The following is a 24,692-nucleotide window of genomic DNA, read 5'->3' on the forward strand; positions in this document are numbered from 1 at the left end:
GCATTTTTGGAAGATTCTAGGTTGTATATTTAATGAAATAAACAAAACGTGGCACATCACTTTACCATGTTTAGTCACATACGTTCCAGAGCTTCTTCGATTTTGTACAAAGTGTTGCATCTTCCAGAATAATTTTTCAGTTTTGCACACTATAGAGCTGCAATTGACAGAACAACTTCTGTGTTTAGCACGCGAATAAAGTCTACTAGAAAGACATGAAGTACTGAATTCTAGTATGGAAATAATATTTTGACGGTCCAGTCTTATCTCTAATATCTGTAATAGAGCATATATTGAAGTAAAGTAATTCCATTTGTCTAACAGATTTGTGTAATGTAATTAATGACGTATGTTTATTAAACATAAATGATCTTAAGATACAATAGCAGACAATGTACCCTAGTCTTAGCTGGAAACTCAGGTATATGCACAAATTGATAACTGAATGGCAAATAGATTTAGAAAGAAATATATTCTACGCAATAAATGACCATTCGTCAGAAAAGCTATTACATATTTGTTTATCCTTATACTTTAACATGCAATAATATTGATTCATGGTTCACATTGAACATATCAGGAAACCAAAAATAATTTTCAGAATTGATCGATCTTTAAACAGTTATAGATCAGTATCATGTGACCGTTTATATCCGATCAAAACGTTGAAAACGCGATTAATTCAATAAAATTGGAATTATTAAAAATTACTTTAAAATAAAACGGAAAATGTGCATTGGATTAAAAATTACAGAGCTTAAGCATTTTAGACAAGAGGTCAAAGATTTTTGGCGTGCGAGAAAGCAAATCAAACAAGTTCAAAAGTTCAGAAACGATCAATCAAGTAAATAATAAATTGGTTGATAATCTGCAGTTGTTTTTTAATAACTTGTTTACTTTAATCACAGAGAGAACACATCAATGGGTAATGTCAAAACGATTGGATGTCAGAGAAAATTGAAGCCATCAATTTCATGCGCAGGTTCCAAATCTGTGAAAAAATGGATTGCCATTTCCAGAAATGTGGCAGACAAAGTGACGTTCACTGAGTTACAGTGGCAGATAATAAATGTTCAATGAGACAAACAATCTAATTGTCCCTAACGAATTATTACTTTGTGTTTTGCAATTGGTAACATTCAGATGTAAAATAGGATTACCATCGCAAATGACTACTGAAAGAAGGAGTGAAATAAATTATTCCAGAGTCTTTTAATCAGTTTAATATTGATAGTTTGATTTTACATGGAATATTTACAGACACAATAATTAAATAAATAAATGAAACATATTGACCTGACGTTCTTGCGTTTAAAGCAAAACAAAACCTACTCTAGTTATCAACCAATAATAAAAGAGATAACATTTTCAGCTCGAACGCAGAATCGATGAATCTACCAACTTTTGATAACGTTCTACAAATTAATTAAAAAAGAACGGCGTATGAGCAAAATTGACAAGTTCTTGTCTAAAGTGTCTGTATCATACGCATATGTGGGAGAAGCTAGTGATGCAAATAGAAGCCAGCTTATAATAACATAATTGTAATGCTTTAAAAATGGGAAAGATTATGAAATTGTAACACAGCTACATTGCTAAAAGAGGTTAAATTATAGAGGTTACAAGAAGATACAAAAGTTTCATACTTCTTTTGCATGATTGGTTGAGATAGGTTTGTATTTTTATTATCTACCTATGTAACATTTTCTCCAGGATGTCCATCAACTTATTACTTGTACTCAACCGCGTGTGGACGATTCTGTTATCGATACGAGTCTTTAAACTGTAAATCCTGGTCTGCTGCACGCACAGTCTGCCGAACGGAAGGAGGTGACCTTTTGGAGCCCTCCGAGTGCTACTACCAGTTTTTCAAGGAACAAGCTCTTCAAAATGAGGGTAAAATGATTATCTACAAGCAAATACGAAATGAAATAGTATAATAAGAAGTCATCCGCAGATCATTGGTATCAAATATCTTCTTGAATGCAATTGACTAACTAGACAAATCGGGAAGTTGTCGGTAATCTCTATTGTGTCTCTTTCTGAATGATTATGAAAAAATAACGAACGAATTAAATGAAAGTGAATCAAATCTGTCAAGTTTATAGAGATTCATTCAAATGTACTCTGACCACATCGTGACCTCGCCTTTTGAGTTGCGTGTGCAGATATCATGCAAACACAAGTAAGCCAATCTGAATAGTTGATGCATGTACTATTTGTTTGTACTGATAAATAATATAAATCATCTTAATTGTTTTCTGTATCAAGTACTCACTTTACTCAATGGAGGTGACTGCACTTTTCATGTAGGTTAAAATGATATGTAGAAATGGTAAACATGATAACTTTGATTTTTATATCAACAATCTGATAATATCATACATTTTAAAAACTAAATTTATTTGGTTCACCGTTTACAGTCGTTAAAAGTATCATCCAATAAGTAAACTAATCCGTGAAAAAATATGTGAAATTTTGCAAAACCAGCACATACCTGGTAATGGCGCAAACAGATTTCTACTATATTCTTTTCATGGAACATTGTCTCTAGCATCACTTGAACAGTAATTGCAAATGAGTTATAACAGTGTTTGTTTTGCTTGTTTTTTTTTTTTTTGGGGGGGGGATTATTGTTACTGATCTAATTATATAATGTAATACCGAATATAACTTTGTCCTCACAGAGCAATGTATGAAAGACATCCCGCGTATTGTAATCTGTGAAAGTTACCAAAAGGCGCCCAAGAAATAAAATTGTATTATGGTTTAAAAGGCTGTGACCTTGATTAGTAATCAATAAAACCGCTATTTTACAAGTTCTATTGTTAATCACTCGATTGTAAAACCATACGCGTGACGAGAGTGGTTTGTCGCAGTCCTTATTCATTTCACAGTATCCGAAGGATGCTGCTGCTCAGATTCCGCAGATAGCTTATGTGACCACACAAACCGTTTCCACTTCACGGCTTTTCAAACTTATTTTATTACCATTAGTTGCGCATGTTTGATTCTATTATAGAGTCGGTAACTATGAACATGTTTGTTTTTTCTTCGATTAATATCATGGTCACATGTAGTATAACTACTCTATATGCCGTCTATGATTAGTTACAATACCCACACTTACTTGAAACCTAATACGTTTACTGATGCAGTTGTCATACCATTATATAAACTCTGAGTAATATTTAAGTTTCAGATGATTGTACGTATCTATCATAATAGTGGTGGTGATTACAGCAGTGACTTATCAATGAAACGACCTTTCTGGTTTTCGACTAGGGACTTTTCTCTGAACAAGTATATCCTTAAATAACGGTCGAAAATTTACTCACTTTGGATGAATCGATGTGGATTCAAGATAATGAACTTACACGGTCATCAGCAATGAAATCGACTTTCTCGTTCTACAAACCATCTCTGAGCGTTTTTATGCATGGTGGTTTAAACATCAGCTACGCATTTATAGGTGATAATGCAATGATTCCAAGATCTAGTAGAGTTGTATTGGTACGTTAGGGTGGTACAAAGATTATATTTATGTATGACCCATTTGTGAATTATATTAGAACATTATGAAGGTCTGGTAAGACTTCTTGAAGCAGAGATTTACAGACAGGTGGAAAATAATTAATATCAGTGTTGGCGTTACTGTTCGCTCGATTCACAACCCAATCCGCAAATTCTGCACCCTTACAACAGCGATCAGCATTCATTGCTTATATCTAATGAAATGTTTGATTTTAAACATAAAATCAAAGATGTTGAGTCCATTAGCCTTAGGTTTATTTCCGGCAACTAGTGGTAATGGAAGAGCATATTTGAAAATGTCTTGGCGTTGCCCTTAGTGTTTACAACAGTGACGTCATCATATTATTTCGTTTCATCTTTCGAAAGAAATAGACCCACATACAGATGTATCCGCTTATCATCAGATCAGTTCATACATATATGAAAAATGGCAGGTTTCTCAGTTGAAGGGAGAAATTACCAGGCCCATAAAATGATTAAACGTCGGTATTGTCTGGTTTAAGGGAATCGTAAATTATTTAGGAGAAGTATCTGTATATATTCAGAATTATTTAGTCGATTTGGCATATACGACTTTTTGTACGTAAGTACGGCATTGGAACTTCAAAGTTGCAGTACTCTGCTCAGGATTTACAAGTATTTGTTCTATCGGTAAGCACTGACGTACGGTATTTTTAGATGCAGTTTCGTATGTTTACTAGTTAATATGGAACTCCGTAACAAGGTTGCCAAACTTCAGCTCAAATTCCCTCTCCAACGTTATCAATCACCACAGCCGATCCCCAAAAGTCACCTGAGTCTTATTTTAATCTGATGCACGTTTTTTTCCGTCTCCGATCCACTTTAAAAGCGGGCCTTCTCATTTTGTCTCTCTCGAATAAATTAGTCTGCAATCTCGCTTTTATTTGATCATTCCCTAACGGAATTTGTCAAACGTATCGCATCGGTACTTTTGGATCACTCCAAAATAAGAAAAGAATGGAATTACTAGCGACATCGGTGATTGGATATAAGTGGTGGCACCTCCTAATTCTAAACTGCAAACTGATTTTTTCCAAGAAGGGTATATGTCAAATACGACTTTTTAAGAAGTAATTACTCTCCTTCCAAACTTTAGCTAGATTAAAACAGTGGTGACATTTATACATAAAGGCGGCATTTTGGGTTTTAAATGTCAATACCTAACTGGCATGAGTGTTCTCCTCGAGCGTCTACTTGGTGTGAGCCAGCGGTCGGTGCCAGAAACGAAGTTATAAATATTCCACCAGACCCCATAAATGATGTCAAACGTGCGTCCGTGGCCACTGATTGAAGTACTGATAACATCCAAAGAGTACATTTAAATAACGCAATTTTTATATTTATGGTCTTCATTACCTTGAAAATATAATTTTATTGTTTGTTTTGTTAGATATGTCAATAGGGTCCTTAGAAAGAATGTCATCTTAATGCTGGGGTTATGCACAATATGCGTGTGAAGATTATGTCGGCATAAGGATGTGGATAAGCATGCGCAATACGATTGTAAAATGCATATTTAAAATTCTGATCATCCTAAAATATAATTTTAGTTTCCTGTTGTATTTGGTATGGCAATAGGGACATTAAAAACGCTGTCGCCTTAATGCTCGACTAGACAGAATATGTGTGTGAAGAGTCTGCCGCCATAAAGATGTTTTGACTTTTGACTTCTACCTATCACAGTTGTGTCCAGGGATTAAGGCGATACATTATTATGGCGACAAATGTGTGTTTAAAATACAATTTGTTGTTTTAAACATGAATATTGCAACTTGATAATTGGAATTATAATTTAATTTGATGAATTCATGTACAGATATGTTAATGTCTCATAACACAACATGAATGTCATTATGTTACCAAGATGCTGATACATACATACATACATATATATACACATACATACATATACACACACATACATACATACATATGCACACACATACATACATACATACATACATCCATACATGCATGCATGCATGCATGCATGGATGCATACATACACATATACATACATACATACATGCATACATACATACATACATACACACACACATACATACATACATACATACATACATACATACATACATACATACATACATACATACATACATACATACATACATACATACATATATTTCTCTGACTACTGGAAAGTTACTTCCGTGTGATTTTCCTGAATTGCCATCGGCCATGGAAACGTTACTTGAAATATTTGCGCTTTATAGGTATAGTATGTTTAATGCAGATACGATATAGGAGGCAGTGACCAGCTTTTATGTACAAATTTACTGCCGCAAACAGCGACCTAGCATAAAAAATCATAAAAATCATATACACAAGTGAGGTCAAAAAGGTCCATATTTTTAGATACCTATATTAAATCAAAGCAAAAAATAGAATTCAAATGACCAGAGAAGTCAATGGCAGTTCACAGTAGAAAAGGTTTATGCACCCCAACCCCTATTTTATACATGCATGTTTCACATCCAAATGCCATTTTTGACAGCATGTGGTGCTCACAGTGCAAACGCAAGCCTTTTCCCTGGATGAAAATTTTGAAAAACATTGTCTACTAAATAGTTTGATGTAATTCAGAATAGTTGTCATCCAAGCCGTTTTTGAGATACTCTAGTTGCCTTGAACCCACGTGTCTACTGCTATGGGAGGCTAGCTCTTCTTCCTAGCCAACTATTGGCATTTCACTATCAACATACTGCAGAGGAACTATGGAAGGTGTAGATGCCTGACATCAATTTCAAGAACAACACAAGCCCAAAACACAAAGTTCATAAATATATCCATATCTATACTAAGCAATAATAGCTGAAAAAGTCACACCATAGCCTTAAGTTAAGAAATTTGCCAGGGGCCAATTTACGAAACTGGACCCTGCCACATATACATGTCAGTCAGCTGTTTGCCTGGTACAGCTTTAAGCGTCATGGCCGTGTTTGGAATCTTGAAAAATTTGTGACAACCAAACAGTTGTTATCTCCATCTTGAGATTATAATGTGAGTGTGTGTGTGTGTGTGTTGTAGAATTTTCAAATATGATCAACGCATCATATAATGTTGCACAGCAGTAAACAAATAGGTCCACTTGAATAAAAACATGTACGACAAATTGCAAGATGTCTTTATAAGCAAACTTTGGTAATGGGCTTAAAGGTTGTTTCCACTATTTTGCTTGGTGAAAAGTGTTAAAGATTTAGAATAGTGTAAGATTGTACTCGATTTTTCATTTCCTGCTTCTTGATTCACCTTTCAATTTCATCTATTATTAGACCATGCTATGACTTTATCTTTTCACATTTGTGACATGTCATCGTGTCCAACATATTCAGTGAAGTTTCAGCATCCAAGCTTGGCTATTGTTATCTTCAACATTTGTAAAAGATGGGTTAATTCCATCTTACAGAATTTGAAATGTAGCATATCATGATTCGCAAGTAACCGTATACACTTCGCCGATCTCAAGTGTCAGAGATCGACATATAGCGTCTTACCAAGTTTACGCTTAACACACATAAAATACAAATCGAGTTGCCCAACTGAAGTTGAGACTAGCATCAAATGCGTAGAGAGGTGCATTTCTTATGGGAACGTATGGAAAACATGTGGCAAATTGCAGATGAGTGATGATAACATTGAAAACATCCTGATCACCACTCAAAGACTTTTTCATTACATAGTTTACCTCAAATAATAAGTTCATCAACAGTAAATTCAATCAACTAGTTCAAAACCTAGGTGTCATTCTTGACAGTACTTTCATTACACCTACATATACAAGACTCTTCGGCTTCATTCGCAATTTCTTTTGGTTGATGGAACAGATCACGTGTGTGCTCCTAAGTTATTTAAAGATTGGACTATGATAATTCACTTGTCTAGTTAGTCTCAGTTTGTGCCATAGAAATTTCAGAAAGTTCAAAACACTGCATCCCAGATTATCCTTAGCTTGCGAAGAACTGAGCACACGTTAGTGATCTTTAACCTCTACTAGCTAACAGTTTGATCCAGATTCAGTCATAAAATATGTGAATTAAGTTGATTGGCTATAAGCCAATATACATGTCTGACCGTATTCGTGTATACACTCCAACTAAACACTAATGATTCCATTCTGACACTTGTATTCTTTTTGATCACTCTGTTATCTCTCTTTCTCCTCTATCTCTTTCTCTATCTTTCGCTTTATCTCTCTATCTATCTCTATCTTTCTCTCTCTATCTCTCTCTCTCTCTCTTACCCGATTTCATAATTACACAGATATTGTGCTAGAATGCATTGAACATTAATGTCATTGCCAAGCTAAAGCGAGTTGATAAGAATAGGAAAATCTTCTTTCAATTAAAGTATTTACTGTGCGGAGTAACACAGTATCTCAATCAATAACAGTATATGCCATTCCTAGAAATATTACAACAGTCGTATTATTGACACCATATGTCATTGTTGATTTTCTCTCATAACGTAATTGGTTTTCGCCTCTTTCTGTATCCTCATGAGCATCAGAAATAAAATCCATCATTAAAAAACTCAACTGTTTCATGTGACCAGCAGCATGATACAGTTTGATGTTTTTTTTGAAAACAGAAGGTCTACATTACTGAAACGATCAATATATAAATCCAAGCTGCTTGTTAATATTCAAATGACCATGATCATGTCATGTTCTCACGCCTTCGTTTATTTTCTGTATATATGTCTGTGTGTATGTCTCTGTCTGTAAGTCTGTATATGTCTGTCTGTCTGACTCACGCACTTTGTCCCTCTCTGTCTGTCTGTCTGACTGTCACTCACTCTGTCCCTCTCTGTCTATCTGTCTGTATGCATGTATGTCTGTCTCACTCTGTCCTTGTCTGTATGCCTGTCTGTCTGTCTCCCTCTCTGTCTCCTTGTCTGTATGTAAGTCTGTCTGTATATATATATATATATATATATATATATATATATATATATATATATATATATAATAAGACTAAACAACATTCAAAAGTCAATTCAAACTCGAGATCGTGTGGTGTATTTTTATACATTTATCTTCTTTATAGGTACTCTTATTATGAGTCTCCCTCGCAAGATCCCTATAGCTAGGTATCACTTTGAAAAAAAAATGAAGAAGAAAAGGTACCTACATTGCCGTTCTTATTTCACTTAAAGACAGATTCATCTTATTTACTCACTCAACTAGAATTCCACGCACCTATTACATAAGCTGGCACTTAGTTTGCTATCATATGGCAGGGTACATTGATATATTATTAATTTATTCATCCTACATTTCATCACACTTAGTCATGCTAGCTTCTTATCATATGGCATGGTAAATTAATATAATATTAATTTCTTCATTCTACGTTTCATCACGCTTAGTCATGCTAGCTTCTTTTGAAATGACTTCATTGCAGTATTACTTAGCATTATGGAATCTGCAAGATCAATTATACGATAATGCAATTCACGGGCAGTGATAGGTAAAAATGGTCGCATACATCCCCTTTGTGATAAAACTCCTGGAAAACTGCGCTTCTCCACTGCGCTCATCGAAAATATCTCCACGATTGCCACCTACGGGCGCCTTGCTGCTGACCAAACATGAATCCTACTTATTCTACCTTTTTGCCGGAATTCATTTGCCATGCCTTTTGTCATCCATTTCCCTCTTATTGCAAATAGTTATTCTATAATATACTCTGTGAGTATTACGATAAAGTTTCGGGATACTGCTGGAGTCGTGTCAAGTACTAAGAGTTTACATCATGACTCTGAATATAATCTGCGCTTACATAAATGTACATAAAATAATAAATGTCGTTATGCCTCATCAAGTTCTAGGTCAATACAAATATTTACCAGTATTAGATACAAGCTGAAATAAACTAGCTGACACATAATACAGTTAAAAGTTTAAATTCCTGTAGAAACAGCCATGGAAAGTTTTGTAAACATAACCGATTTTCTGTTCTAAATGTTTGTCTTGTCTATGTTTTGTATTTGCCTTTGTCCTTTGTCAGTTTATTGCATTTATCTTAATCAAACCCTGACTCACGTGATCCCTTGCTGGATCCAGTGCACTTGAAAGGATTGTTATTCGCCATATGAGTTGTATTCTTTACATAAATATATGACTCTATATCTATATCTAAATAATTATGTATCTATATCTATCTACCTGTCTATCTGTATATATATATGTGTGTGTGTGTGTGTGTGTGTGTGTGTGTGTGTGTGTGTGTGCAGAGAGAGAGAGAGGGAGAAGTAGTTTTAAAACAATCTGATTTGTTCTACATGTACCAATCAGCATGAGTTTCACGATCTTTTTGTTGGTAGTGATTGGGTTGCTCAGCACTTCTCCAATAACCAACTTCATTCACGGAAGATTGATATTCCCAAGAGCACCAGGGCAACAAACCGGATATGGATCTATTTTTGGAATTCTTGGTAATTATTCTCTCATTGAATAATACATATTTGTCATCTTTTCTGTTTATCTGTCTGTCATCTTTCTGTTCATATGTCGGTCTGTGTGTATCTGCATTCATGCATGCTTATGCATGTATGTATGTATGTATGTATGTATGTATGTATGTATGTATGTATGTATGTATGTATGTATGTATGTATGTGTGTAAGATAACCGGGTGGGATGTCGGATTCACAACATAAAACTTTTGCTGGTGATGCAAATACAATGCTTAATAACGAGCGACTTGAATGACCAATTAATTATGATTAATATGGGGGGATATGATACAAATATTGGATCAATTAACATAAAACGCACGGACGAAATAACGAAAATGCAAATAAATTACCTTACACAGTACAAGGACAAGGGGTGAATGATTCATAGTGATTTTACAACGAAATGATTGATTTGTTTTACTCAAATAGTAAAAGAAATATAGTATTGTACATACATTATAATGGCGGACAAGGTGGAGGTATTGTGTTCAAGCTCTGGTGAATTATGGACGCATGTAAGATAAAAGAGAATTTTTTTCATCCAGTGTTAAAATTCTGCTGTGTGAACACTTTGACAACAGAATGGCATGTGTATCATAGTTTCATATAAACTAAGTTATAAGGAAATTCGATGAAATTCAATTTTCCTTTCATACGTTTTTCGCGCCATTTTCATGTATCAGGCTATGAAAGGGTGTGTCGTTATCGTGTATTTTCGAAGTTTCTGGTGAATCTTAACTGCTGTTGGAAATATATTGAGAGACATGTGCTGTTGGAGACATGTTGAGAGGTTACATAAATTATGTTTGTTGCTATTGTGGCATAAATAATATTTATTTTAAATAAATAATCGCATTCTCATCATCTTGTGACTCAAGTAGCTCGATTCTGTTTTCAGTGCATTTTGACTAACTTGCACACAGATTTGTTCAACTTTGCTGTGCATAACGGATGTGAATTATAGTAATAATTTGTCTTCCCCTTAACACTAAACCTCAACCTACCCTTTCTGACTACACCATCACAATTTTTTTCGTAGTTTGTTATTATAGGATGTTTCATAAACTCTTGATTTGAGGGGTTCTCCACTTTTATCTAATAATATTTTGTGTAAATCATAATTTGTCTGAAAACTGAGATAATTACGTTCACACTTTATGGCGCTGTCGCTGTCATTATATTTTTATCATAGTATCTTTTAAGTTCCCGATATCTCTTACCTACGGTGTGGTGTCGGAGTTAGAGGCAAAGCGCAGTTGTGTGCGCGTTGTAGTGGCAGGGTTTTGGACCTAGACTGCCTCTCTTTACACTTTGCGAATGTTGTCCGCAGAATTCTTTCACGCAGGATTTGTTACAAGGAGTCGATGATCCTACCTTAAGCCATTTGCACTTTTGCTTGAGACATTGTATATATAATATTTTAATTTAAATGCTTTTCTTAAATATAATATGAACGAATTCGAGAGATTATCCAGGATCAAGCACTGGGAAACTTTCAGTTTCGATCTTGACAGATGAACCCTTGCCTTGCGGAGGCACACTCTGACTGACCCGACTATTAATTTGATTAATATTATCAGGGATGCTAAAAAGAGAATTTCGTGATGATGGGGCATCTCACACGTGGTCGACATTTAAAATTATACGCAACGACAAAGTCATTGACAAAGGTATCGACTCTATCAAGGACTCTGTCATTGATGCTACAATGAACGATACACGAGCGAAAACATTTATCGATTACTTTAATGATCAGAAATACCTTTTCAGAATAAAATTTATCGTGCTAGCAGAAACAGATAATTGGAATATCCGTGACAAACGTGACCCGGTCCTTGCTAATAGAAAAACTACTGTGTTAAGTAAAGATTCCAAACCAGGAATTTTGACTGGGATTGACAGACCATATTACGAGCGAGCATATCCTGTGACCGCGGTTTTTTATGGAATTTATCAGCTAAATGATAAACCTAACATCAATGATCTTGCATCAATGAGATTTTCAGCCTTGACAGAGTAAAGAAGGCTGAATTGTGTAGCCGAACGCGTAACAGATCATTTCGCGAATGCGAAACGTGGAAATGGTCTGACTAATCAGCGACGTGAAAGAATAGCCAAGTGGGCTGAATCGGTCAAGGATACCGTAGCTACAATAAATGATGTCGTTGTGTTATCAAGTAAATTAAAATTTCCAATGATAGTAAAAACGCTAACCGGAGAAGTATTGTGCGAATCAAAGAACAAAGAGGAAGGAACACCAATTGTAATTATTGATCATAACGCTAACGCGTGGACCAACGCAGTCACAATATTTCCACGAGATCGAACTGTAAGATTTTACCCAGAGATAAACTCTGGGAGAAATATATTTTATATTATTAATGAGATAGGTAAAACGATCCTGTGTCAGTGTGGTTATTTAAAAGTTCAGATGACGAAAAATATGATCAATTTGTACGACCTAACGGTGAAATATATCGTAAAGAATCTCTCCACGTGGAAATGAAAAATCTTGCGCTGAAGTTTCCAGCAGAGAATACCGATGAGTTGTCAAGCACCTGTTTCACTGTTCCGTCAGTTGCAGCCCATGCTGCAAGAGAAAAATATTCGTGGAAGCCAACACGATCTGAGCTCCCCGAGGACGTACAATTAAGTTGTTGTGAATACGGACACGGCGGATTGTGGAATACAAAGTATAATTATAAAGATATGATATCAGATATGGTTGCGTGTTTATCTAGAATAAGGAGAGTGTTCTGCATACTTTAAAAGATTTGGACACCCCACAAACGAGATGACGCGAGTGGCCATTAATGGATCTTTACTCAATTTTGATTTAACTGCATTCGCGCGTATTATATCATTCAAAATGGCTAAGGGTCTTCATCCTATTTGTTACGTTTGGTTTGGTAGGCAATTTTCAGAAAAAACACTGGGTACCAATAGTACTGTTACGATATATGCTTGCTAATGCAACATTGATATCGTTGACGGTCAGTGAAGCAATTACATCATATCAGAAGCAGACCGAAGTTTGGTTACCAACACCTTAACTGGTTGTACTGACGGCGAGTCACCTCAGTATACTCATTTAAGATCTTCAATGCTCGCTTATGTTTCTATAAATTTATTAATAAATAGATTCCCTGACACTACAGTTAGTGTTGCAACAGTGTCGTTTTTATATCGACAAGAAATACTCGGGATTACTGACTCATTTTACAACCACTGTACATCATGGGGTTCGTGGAGAATAAAAGATGGAATGTTATATAATTATTCCGAATCCGCAGATATTGAGATCAAAGACAGCAATTACAATAATAATCAGATATAGGAAATGTCGAGTACACCATCTGTGTATGATGCAGTATCCAGACATAAAACCATTTATCTAAACGGACCGGATGGTTCTGGTAAGACGACTCGAGCGATCGAATTATTTCGGAATTCAGATATGATCGTGCTAACACCTACACACAAACTTGCAAGAGAAATGAAACAACGAGGAGCGTAATCATGTATTTATCACAGCTGTTTTTCGATACAAGAGTGATGCATGGACTCCTGATCGAATGGGAGAGAAATACATTCCAAGGATTATAATTTGGGATGAAATATGTACAGTGTCGTTAGAAACATTAAAGACATTTTTTGATTGGTTATTAACAAAAAATACTGCTGTGATAATGTATGGCGATCACTGTCAACCACCACCTTTTGTTGGACCATCTCCACATGATTGGTTAAAAGATTTTGTTGATCATTATGAAGAAATAAATGATGATTATAGTGCGCTTGATGTAGAATTAAACGAGTTCAAGAAATTAATCAGACTACAACCTAATAAAATTCAATGTGAAATAATTTCAAAAACTTCAGTGAACGACTTTCGTGGAGACCAAACGATTTGATAGCTGCAAGTAGAAAGATAGTTCGTGATACACTTTAACAGCGGTTGTTTCAGTTACATAAAGAAAAATTCTCAGCGCTACCAGTTCCGTTGTGTTATCGACCACCAGATACGCGGCGGCCGAATGTAGACGAATGTATACCAGGATCCTCTGAGCAACAGAATTTAGTATTGTCGCAGTTGATGTCAATGTTGATGAAGATGCTCTACGCAAATCTCCGTGGACGCTAGGATGCGCGATGACAATTCACTCATCTCAAGGGTTAACCATCTCTGGTACTCGAGTTTGGATTGTCGATGATTGTATCGAATGGTCAAATTTGGTTTATCTAGCAGTGTCTAGAGTCAGAAGAATATCTTAGGTGCGGAGGATTGTCATGGATGCGTCAGAAACCATCCATGATGATATTGACAACGATATAATAAGAAACAAATTGGCTAGTTATAAGCAAAGTGACAAAATAAACTTAGTTGCTCTTTTTTAGCCACCTTCAAGTTCAAAAGGCTCATATAAATATCTTACAGTCACATTACTCGGTACTGGCTGCACTGAACACAATCACGCCGTATTGGAATATTTTTTTTTTTTTTTTTTAATTGCATTAATGGGTTTCAAGATGACTGTTCGAGTACTCTCATTATTTAACGCAGTTATCACACTTGGTAATCTTGCAACACATTCGCGAGATCTCTTGTCTTGAATAAATTCCTTCGCGTATTGATATCCATTACAGATCTTACTAACCAATAAGCTAATGATTCCTTAAAAGATTTATTCGTAATGGAATTTAGCGCATGAATTAATTTTACATCTGCGATATGTCTAACTTGCAGCTCTTTACTTTTATAAGCTACATCATGAGCATGACATGCTTTATCAATAGCCTTTATTGGATACTCAATTGGTTTTGCTTGATCTTGATTATCAAGTCTGGTATCAAGTCTGTTTCCAGGACCAGAATAATTAAATCCCGGGAGACGTTTTTCTCCTGGATATTTAGCCCACGGAGTCCCGAGTAATTTTCCTAATTTTGCTGCAATATCACCTCTTCGTTTTTTTTAAAAATATTATTTGACTTCGGCTTTGGCTTTGGTTTGTCACCGGGAATAAATTTAAATTTCTTTGTACCACATCGTTCACACTTACATGTAACTGCTGATCTGGTATTTTTTGTTGTAATAGTTGTTAGATCACTTGTTAGGGTACGGGCCCTGCATTTAACACAATATAAATCCATATTATATATTATATTTCTATAACATGGAGGTCACTGACTTTTCTGCAACACGAACACGAGAACCGGTCATGCATCTAGCTGCGCTACCAAATTCTGACCGGATGATTATGATAGGTCCGTCCGGATCTCGTAAGAGACACAACTGCTACTTAACTTAATAATGAAATGGATGAAGTGGGATACATTATATTTGATTGCGTCATCTGTCGATGATCTGCAGTGCTATGATGTAATTAAAGATTTTAATGAAAATGCAAGATTGTTAAATGAAAACGGAGACGATGTTGTTGAATTTATCCCTGATATCGAGGAAGCACCAAGTATTGATTCCATTGATAGGTTTATTAATAATTTAGTAGTGTACGATGATGTCATGCTGGTCAAACAGTCCAAATCAGCTATAACTTTTTCCCAAGGCAGGCATAAAGACAGAGATGTAAGTTATGTAACCCAACGATATACACAAATCCCTAAAGTAATCAGAGATAACTGTAATATCCTTGCTGTGTTCAATGTAATTGATACACATACGCTACGAAATATTCATCAGATCTGTTGTAGCGGAGATATCAATTATAATTGTTTAAAAATTGATTTAGTCAGGCTCAGTTATCCCCTGCATAGAATTATAACAATACATTTACATGATCCTCGAACACGATACCGAGTCGGTCTTTATAAAATTTTTGGATAATAGCATCAGACAGGGCGCTGTCTCAAACTTGGCACTGACGCGATCGGAATTTTTTATGCGATTTTCGAGGAAGGCCTATTTTGCGAAACGGAATGTGAACCAATTAGAAGTTGTTCGCCCTCTCTGCTACTTTTTTCGTCCGGTCTTTTTAGCATCTCGCATTTGGCTGAGGAATTTTGATATATAATATTCCTTACACAACTGATCGTTGTCCGCACAATGACGTTTATTTTTCCATTAGGCACATGCACGTTCAGAAATCGATCGGATATCACTAACGCATAACATACATAATCCGCACCAGGACTAGCAATAGTCCACTGGATCTCGATTTCGGCTGGGGAATCTTTGTGATTTTCTGAATGTGTTTCGACACATCGAAATAAAATCTTGGATACAACGTGGCGAATTCATCCAGCGACACATGCGTACCAGTATCAGTATCTTGGTATTTTTGCATGGCCTCCATGAGCATCAGGTATTCACGTGAATACTTTCTCGTGGCTAAAGCAAAATTACACTCCAATTCTCGTTCTGGATATTGTCTGGAATTTATACAAACATGAATACGAGATGAACTTGATCGAATACGTGTTATTTTCAGCTTGATTTGCCGCTAAGGCAAAGACCACAAACACGTTTCTGGGAGGGTCGCTAACTGAATTCGTGGCCCCTCTCCTCGACTTGGTCACCTGTGCTTGAGGGAATTGTTGCACGTGAATTCGATTTAGTTTGAACTAAAGGTTTCTGGTAAATTGAGCCAAGGTAGCTTCTAATTCGAGCATGTGAGCAGCCGAGGGTGTAATTTTAAGCTTCCATAGCGCGAGCAACGTCATAGTGAACTGACCATCTGTTGGAGAACCAGCTACACCCCGTCTGTGTTATACTGTCGACGACAGTTCATCGCAAAGACACATCAGGAAATCATGTTTAGAAATGTTTGTTGTGGCAGAGTAATCATATCTGTGAAGAATATTTAAAACCGCACGATAAAAAGTCACATATCACTGCCTCCTCATTAGATGTTACTGCAATGCTACTCACTTCCAATGTAACATCCATTTCAAAGATCCCAGGTTAATTCCGGTCATAGCTCATAATTTACGAGTGTATGGTGGACACTTTACAATGGCAGCGTTTAACAAACCGCAAAACAAAGAACTCCTAAAATCAGTGGGAAGTAAAATCACATGCATCCCCAATAACTTTGAAAAGTACATGTCGTTCTCTATCGGACCCTTTCGATTTATTGATTCGTCTCAGTTAAAGTCAGCATCTTTACACGAACTCGCTAAAAAGTCTTCGATCTTCATTCATCTCGACGAAACCAATCCAGAAAAAATATATCTACTCAAACAAAAAGGAATTTATCCTTAAGAGAACATCGATAGCTGCCCACGGTCTGAGGAAACTTCTCTTCAAAACAAAGATGCCGTGTATTCCTCACTCTACCTAGAACACATCACCGACGACGAATACGACAGAGCACTCGTGGTCTTGAAAACGTTTGGTTGTCAGACTTGGCGATTACCACGATGTTTATCAGAAAACCGACGCGCTGTTAGTCTCAGACGTGTTTAAAAGTTTCAGAGATCCCTGCCAGAAACATTATCAGCTGGATTCTGTGTGGTACTTTTCATCACCCGGTTTATCATGGGATGTTCTACTTAAAACATGTCAGGTGCAACTCAAGTTTTTCACCAACCCAGACATGTTTATGTTTACTTTGCAGATGGTGCGAGGGGGACTCTCAGTCGTCATCAAAAGTATGCCATTGCCAACAACGAAAACATGTACAACTAAGATCCCAATAAACCTTCCACATATATCCTTTATCTCCAAGGTGGGTTTCACTGGATATCGGGTGAACCGTTTATGCAGGGACGTTCTGACGGTTATGTCGACGACGTTGGCTGTTGGTTAATTAATTGCTTTTGTTGATTTTATACATACTAAACATTTCCTTTTTAATGATTCATAAACCCATGTATGCATAACTTACAGCATTATCCATTAAAAAAATGACCAGGAAAACTGAAACAAATTCAACGCTGCGATCAGTTTTCAACGGCTGTGAAAATCAAAATTTAACGTTAAGAACTGACCCTGGGTCAACTATCAACGTTAAAAGCAGACCTGGAGGGTCAGAATTCAACGAGGGTCAAAATTTAACACTACACCGGAACGCACCGAAACGCTAGAACGTAATACAAACACCGAAACGCACTCCAATTATATCGTATAGCAGAGATCGACGATGCGTCATGTAAATGTGTTATGCGTAACACGTGATACACAAAAGTGAAAATGTAGGAAAAATAATGACAGCGGCTGATAATATAGCATGTGTAAGGAATTAAAAAACAATGGCATGGAACTGCGTTTTCATTGCTGCTTTTATCTAACAGCCTTCAACAATAGATAATTTATAGCGTACACACACACACACACACACACACACACACACAAACACACACACACACACACACATATATATAGATAGATATAACAGAAAAAGATATAAATATATTGAAGTTATTGACACGATTCTTTGTTTTGATTTAGTCTATATTGAAGACAGATTTCATTCATGTTTTAAAACAATTTTAAGTTTTAGTCTACATATATCATTTCAAATAACAAAGTTGTATATTCTTTTAGTGATAATACACCTGTACACACAAGATGTTTTAAAACTGATGAGAAATGAACAAATGTTTATCATTTGTAAATAACATGCCATCCTGAAATTTTCATAAATCATTTTACTTTTTGCTAGAATGTCAAAATAAAATTGATTGGTGATGCAACTATTGTCTTTTTTTAAAGAAGTCTCCACTGTTTTGGTTTCATTGTATCCTTTATATTTCTTGGACAACTGCCATTTTAGGTAGTTTGTGTCCCAGCATCACAAACAGGGGTTGCTCTATACATAAAGGCTCCTTCTGGTATCTACAAAACGAATCAGAAGACATAACTAAATATGTTACATATCACAGATGAATTTTGAATGGGTGAGATTTATAAGTTTGCTTATTCGTGTTTTTAATTTTACACTTAAAAAGAAATAACTGAATAAAGGTTCATATATATTAAATAACGTGCCATGTGAACAGAAACATTGTCTTACTATGTAATATATAAACTGCATTGGTAATACATAAATTATGCCCCATAGGTCCGACTACTAGTCTTTTTTTTGTATATAAACATCTTTGTACAGATTTGTATATCAACCCTGTAGTAATCTACCATTATTTAGACACTTGCAAGGGTGACATTAGAAAATTTATTGTTTAAATATTTTTTTCTTCTGATCTCTGAGTTCATGGCGGGACCCTAAGTACATCCTCCACTTGCACTGAGCGGGCCTGTATATAATTCTGAAGTTTACAAATGAGTGAGGAAGCATGTGTGTATATATATATATATATATATATATATATATATATATATATATATATATATATATATATATATATATATATATATATATATATATATAAAGATATATAGATAGATAGATATACACACATATATATATATATATAGATATATATATACACACACACACATATATATATATATATATATATATATATATATATATATATATATATATATATATATAACTGGTCTATTCTAACTATGCAATAAAGTTACTCAATTCAATAAATCTTAAGCTGTATATTCGTCTTTGTGGATATATATATATATATATATATATATATATATATATATATATATATATATATATATATATATATATATATATATATATATATCTTTAAAGTTTGATCTCTTATATACTTTTTGAATGAATATGTTTATCTAGATCCCCTCTGTTTCGTACTTGTATCTGCCCCTGTAACATACAACTGAAAGGATTTGCATTACTAACACATCTATTAATTAATTCATCCCCTACCTCCATGTTAATCGAACATGTTCTAGTTTTTGAAAACAAAGCAGCAGAGAGGGTGAAAAGACTACTTTTTTGAAGGGTTTAAATGCCGAAATAAACCTTCGTTAAAAAAGATTAAATACGTAAATAACTTTAAAATCAAGGGGGTCTAACCACATTGAGACTTCTCTAATTGGGTTAGTTAATTTTATGTTGTTTTTTTCTTTCGAACTGAAAACTTATCAAGATAAGATAGAATACATTACGAAATTGAACCAACTTGAGGTCGCACCCTCTCTGCTGCTATAAGTAAATCATTATCATAATAGTCTCTCAATCAATTATTGTATCAAGTCCCACACGATATCTTGTTCTGGGATCATGAAAATGTATTGTTATTAATCCGTGTGAGATTGATTGTGCTCGCGAAAAGAAGTTTTTGAATTTAATTATATCTTTGTCACCGCTACACCAAGTCTGATGAATATTTCGCAACGTGTTCCTATCGACTCCATTGAACACACCTAGTATAGTATAGTAATCTCTGATCACTTTTTGTATCTGTGTATATCGCTAAGTAACATAAATTACGTCTGTGTTTTTATGTCTGCCTCAAGAAAATATTCCAGCGGGATTTGACTTTTTGTCCAGCATCACATCATCGTATACAACTAAATTGTTAATAAATCCATCAAGGTCGTCTACGTATGGCGCTTCATCAATATCAGTTATAAAATTATTAATATCATCGCTATCTTAGTCCAACAAGTTTGCATTTTCATTAAAATCTTTAAGTACATCGTACTATCTCTGATCATCAACTGAGGGAACTACTTAATACAACTGATCCCATTTGATCCATATCATTATCAAATAAGTAATAATTGCGTCTTGCTACTTCCAGATGGACCTATTCTTATCATTCTGATAGAATTTGGTAGTGCTAGATGGTGTTTAACTGGCTCGTGCTTTCATGTCGCTGAGAAATCAATCACATCCACGTTATATAAATATAATAAATAATATGTATTTATACTGTGTTCAATGTAGAGCACATACTCCTACGAGTATGCTAGCAACAATAAAAACAAAAAATAAAAAAAAACGTGTACTTACAGGTAAATGTGTGCGATGTGTTACAAAAAAATACAAATTTATTTCCCCTGACAAGTCAAGAAAAATTGGTGATGATATCGCTACTTCACTGTGAAAATTTCCAGGAACTCCTTGGACTAAATACCCAGGAGAAAAAACATCTTCCAGGATATAAGTATTGTGGTCCTGGTACCCGACATGATATCAGACTTGATAACTAAGATCGACCAAAAGTTGTTGACTAACCTATAAATGAAATTGATAAAGCATGTCACGTTCATTATGCAACATATAGAAAGAAAAATCTAGAAGATAGACATATTGCAGATATGAAGTTTATTCATACGTTAAATTCCATAAAAAAATAAAAATATCAGAGAATCATTAACTAATTCGTTGGTAAGATACGCGATGAAATGTAAATTATTAAATAATGGAATCAATTTATTATAGTCCAAGTGGATACTGGAGAGGTAGAGCAGCAATTAGTAAACTCGCTGATGCAGCAAATGTCACTATTTTTGCCGCCGCAGCGTGGTTAGCACGACAGACAATATGGCACATTTATCTACCACCGCCTAAACGAAATCAGGATGCACATTTCGATGTCAGCGTTCCTAAAGAAGTTCATCAAGCAGATATTTTGTTTTTACCACATGACACTATTAAAATTGGAAGCTGCCGATTAAAGTTGTAGCTGCTTTTGAACGAATTTATCAACGAGGGCCATTACGATGGCCACATTTGCTACATGTTGATCCTGGCAAGAATTTCTTGGTGCAGTACCATCGTTAATGAAGCGACATAATATCAAAATACGACGAGGACATACTGCAATTCATCGTGATCAGGCAATTGTTGAACGATTTGATCGAACACTTATTGAGCGGTTATTTGGATAGCAGTATGCGAAGGAAATAATTCAGGGTACGAGATCTCGCGAATGGGTTGCAATATTACAAAAAGTACATACCAATAAAACGACATGACTTTTCAGCGAAGCCAGTATTAGGAAATGTTATGTAAGATATTTTCATGAACCTGATGAACTTGAAGGTGGGAAAAAAGAGCTACTAATTATATTTGGAGTATTACAACACATACAATTTCTAGCGTGATAAGATCCACGGATAGACCTGCAATCTACAGATTAGATTCAACTGCTCCTCAGCGAGGATATACACGTGAACAATTACAAGTAATTCCTGAAGACACACAATTACCACCACGATCACTTAACTAGCACCCCTAGGCCAATTACACTCAAGACAGGTCAACATCTTATTTTGATGTGTATGACCAAGTCTACTATCTTTTTTGTCTACGGTAAATTGTTTTGGATTATTACTCGAGTACTGCTACAACATTATACATTTATAGCTCGCACAAGGATTATTCGGCTGTTGCTTCAGCGCTATGATAAATTCAACATCTAGATCAATGTCGCGTTTGGTTCTTTTTCGTCACTTTGTTTATAACCGGCTAATTTTGTTCTTACTTTATCACTACCGACTCGACATTCATCGATGACATCATTGATGGTTTTTGTAGCGTCTATGAGAAATTCTCCGCAGCTGAGATATTCTTCTGACTCGAGGCACTACGAGATAAAATAAGTTTGACCACTCGACGCGATCATCGACAACCCAAACTCTAGTATCAGAGATGGTTAACCCCTAAGATGAGTGAATTGACATTGCGTATCCCAGTGTCCACGGAAATTTCTCAGCGCGTAGCGCATTCTCAACAACACGGACATCAAGTGCGACATCCTTTAATACGAGATTCCGTTTCTCAGTCAACGTCGATATTCTGTCGTCGTGTATCAGCTGGTCTATAACACAACGGTACACGTAGATCTGGAAACGTTTCTTTATGCTTTTCAAATATCCGCTGTTGAAGTGTATCACGAACTATCTTTCTACTTGCCACTATCAAATCATTTGGTCTCGCTCGAGTCGTCTTACCAGTACCTCCCGAGAACCTCTCGGTCCGTTTAGATAAACAGACTTTTGTCTGGATACTGAATCATACAGAGATGCCGCAGACGATAATTCTGATATCTGATTATTTGTTTAATAAATATCTTTAATCGCAACATCTGCGGATTCGGAATAATTATATAATATTTCTTGTTTTATTTTCCATTCACCCCATGATGCATCAGTACTTAAAAAACGAGTCAGTAATTCTGAATATTTTTTCGATATAAAATTAATCCGTAGCAACTCTGAGCGCGGTACAAAGGAATCTATTTAATATCCATACTAAATTTATAGAAACATACGCGAGCATTGCAGATCTTAAATGAGTAAACTGAGGTGGCTCACCATCAATATAACCAAGAATTGTACCTAACCGTTAACATTATCCAGAACATTCTCCGTAACCAAGAAAACTTCCCGCATAATACGCTACAATATCCACGGAAATAACGTCGTTTTAATTCTTTCTGGCATTCCACGATCCACCGTGTCCGTGTTCACAGCAACTTTATTGAACGTGTTCGCGAATTTCAAATCGTGTTGGCTTCCACGAATTTTTCTCTCCTGCAAAGTGAGCTGCAAATGACGGAATTGTAAAACAATTATTTAGTAAATGCTTAATATTCTCTGTTGACAGTTTCGGCGCAATATTTTTCTTTTTTTCATGAAGAGATTCTTTACGATATATTTCGCCGTTAGGTCTTAAAAATTGATCGTATTTGTCATCATCGGAACTCTGAAATAGCCATCCATACTGACACAGGATCGTTTCTTCTTATTTCGTGAATAAAATCAGACATATTTTTCTCCAGAGTCTTTCTCTGGGTAAAATCCTACGTTTCGATCTCGTGGAAATATTATGACTGCGCTTGTCCACGGGTGCGAATTATGATATTTCCATTTGTACAATACTTCTCCTGTTGTTTTTATTATTATTGGGAATTGAAGTGTTTTTCCTAAATTAACAACATCGTTTATTGTAGCCCCTTTATCCTTGACTGATTCAGCCCATTTGTTTATTTTTTCACTATGTAGATCCGTTAACCAGTTGCCACGCATCGCGTTTGTAAAATGTTATTACTCGTTCAGGTACACAATTTATTTTTGAAAATTTCATCGGTTACAGATTGTCAATGCTTGGTTTTTGATTTGTCGGATAAATTTTTTTAAATAACTGCTGTTACAGGATACGCTCTTTCATAATACGCTTTGTCAATACCGGTAAACATTCCTGGTTTGAAATTTTTACTCAGTATGGGATTTTTTCATTATGACGGACAGGTTCATATTTGTCACGGATAATCGAATTATCTGTTCATGCTAGTGTAACAAATTTTATTCTGAAAAAATATTTTCGATTCTCGAGATAATTAATGATAGTTGCCTCTCGTTTGTCGTTCATGGTAGCATCAACACCATCGGTGATTTTGAACATATGTGAGAAGCAAATTCTTTTTTGGCGTCGTGAATTTTTTTAATCACACTTTTTTTCTTCGGATCACCCAGAGTTTTTATTGATAAGTCAGGAGATGTTCTATCAAGATTAAATTTATTTTTAGAAGACTTGATCTTGGATAATCTCTCAAATTAGTTAATATTATAATCAAGACAAACATTGAAATATAAATACTATATACAAAGTCTCAAGCAAGGGATAAATGCCGGTGGTTGATGATAGAGTCTGCAACTCCTTGTAACAAATCTTGTGTAAACGAATTCGGCGGATATCATTTGCTATGCTTTCGTAATGGAAGTCTTGGTACAAAGCCGTGTTTACGAATTTTCTAATTGGCATTACTTTTATGTCGTAGGTTTTTCTAAATTTGTT

This window comes from Sinohyriopsis cumingii, chromosome 17 (assembly GCF_028554795.1).
Source record: "Sinohyriopsis cumingii isolate HCF-2022 chromosome 17, ASM2855479v2, whole genome shotgun sequence".
In the NCBI taxonomy this organism is placed as follows: domain Eukaryota; kingdom Metazoa; phylum Mollusca; class Bivalvia; order Unionida; family Unionidae; genus Sinohyriopsis; species Sinohyriopsis cumingii.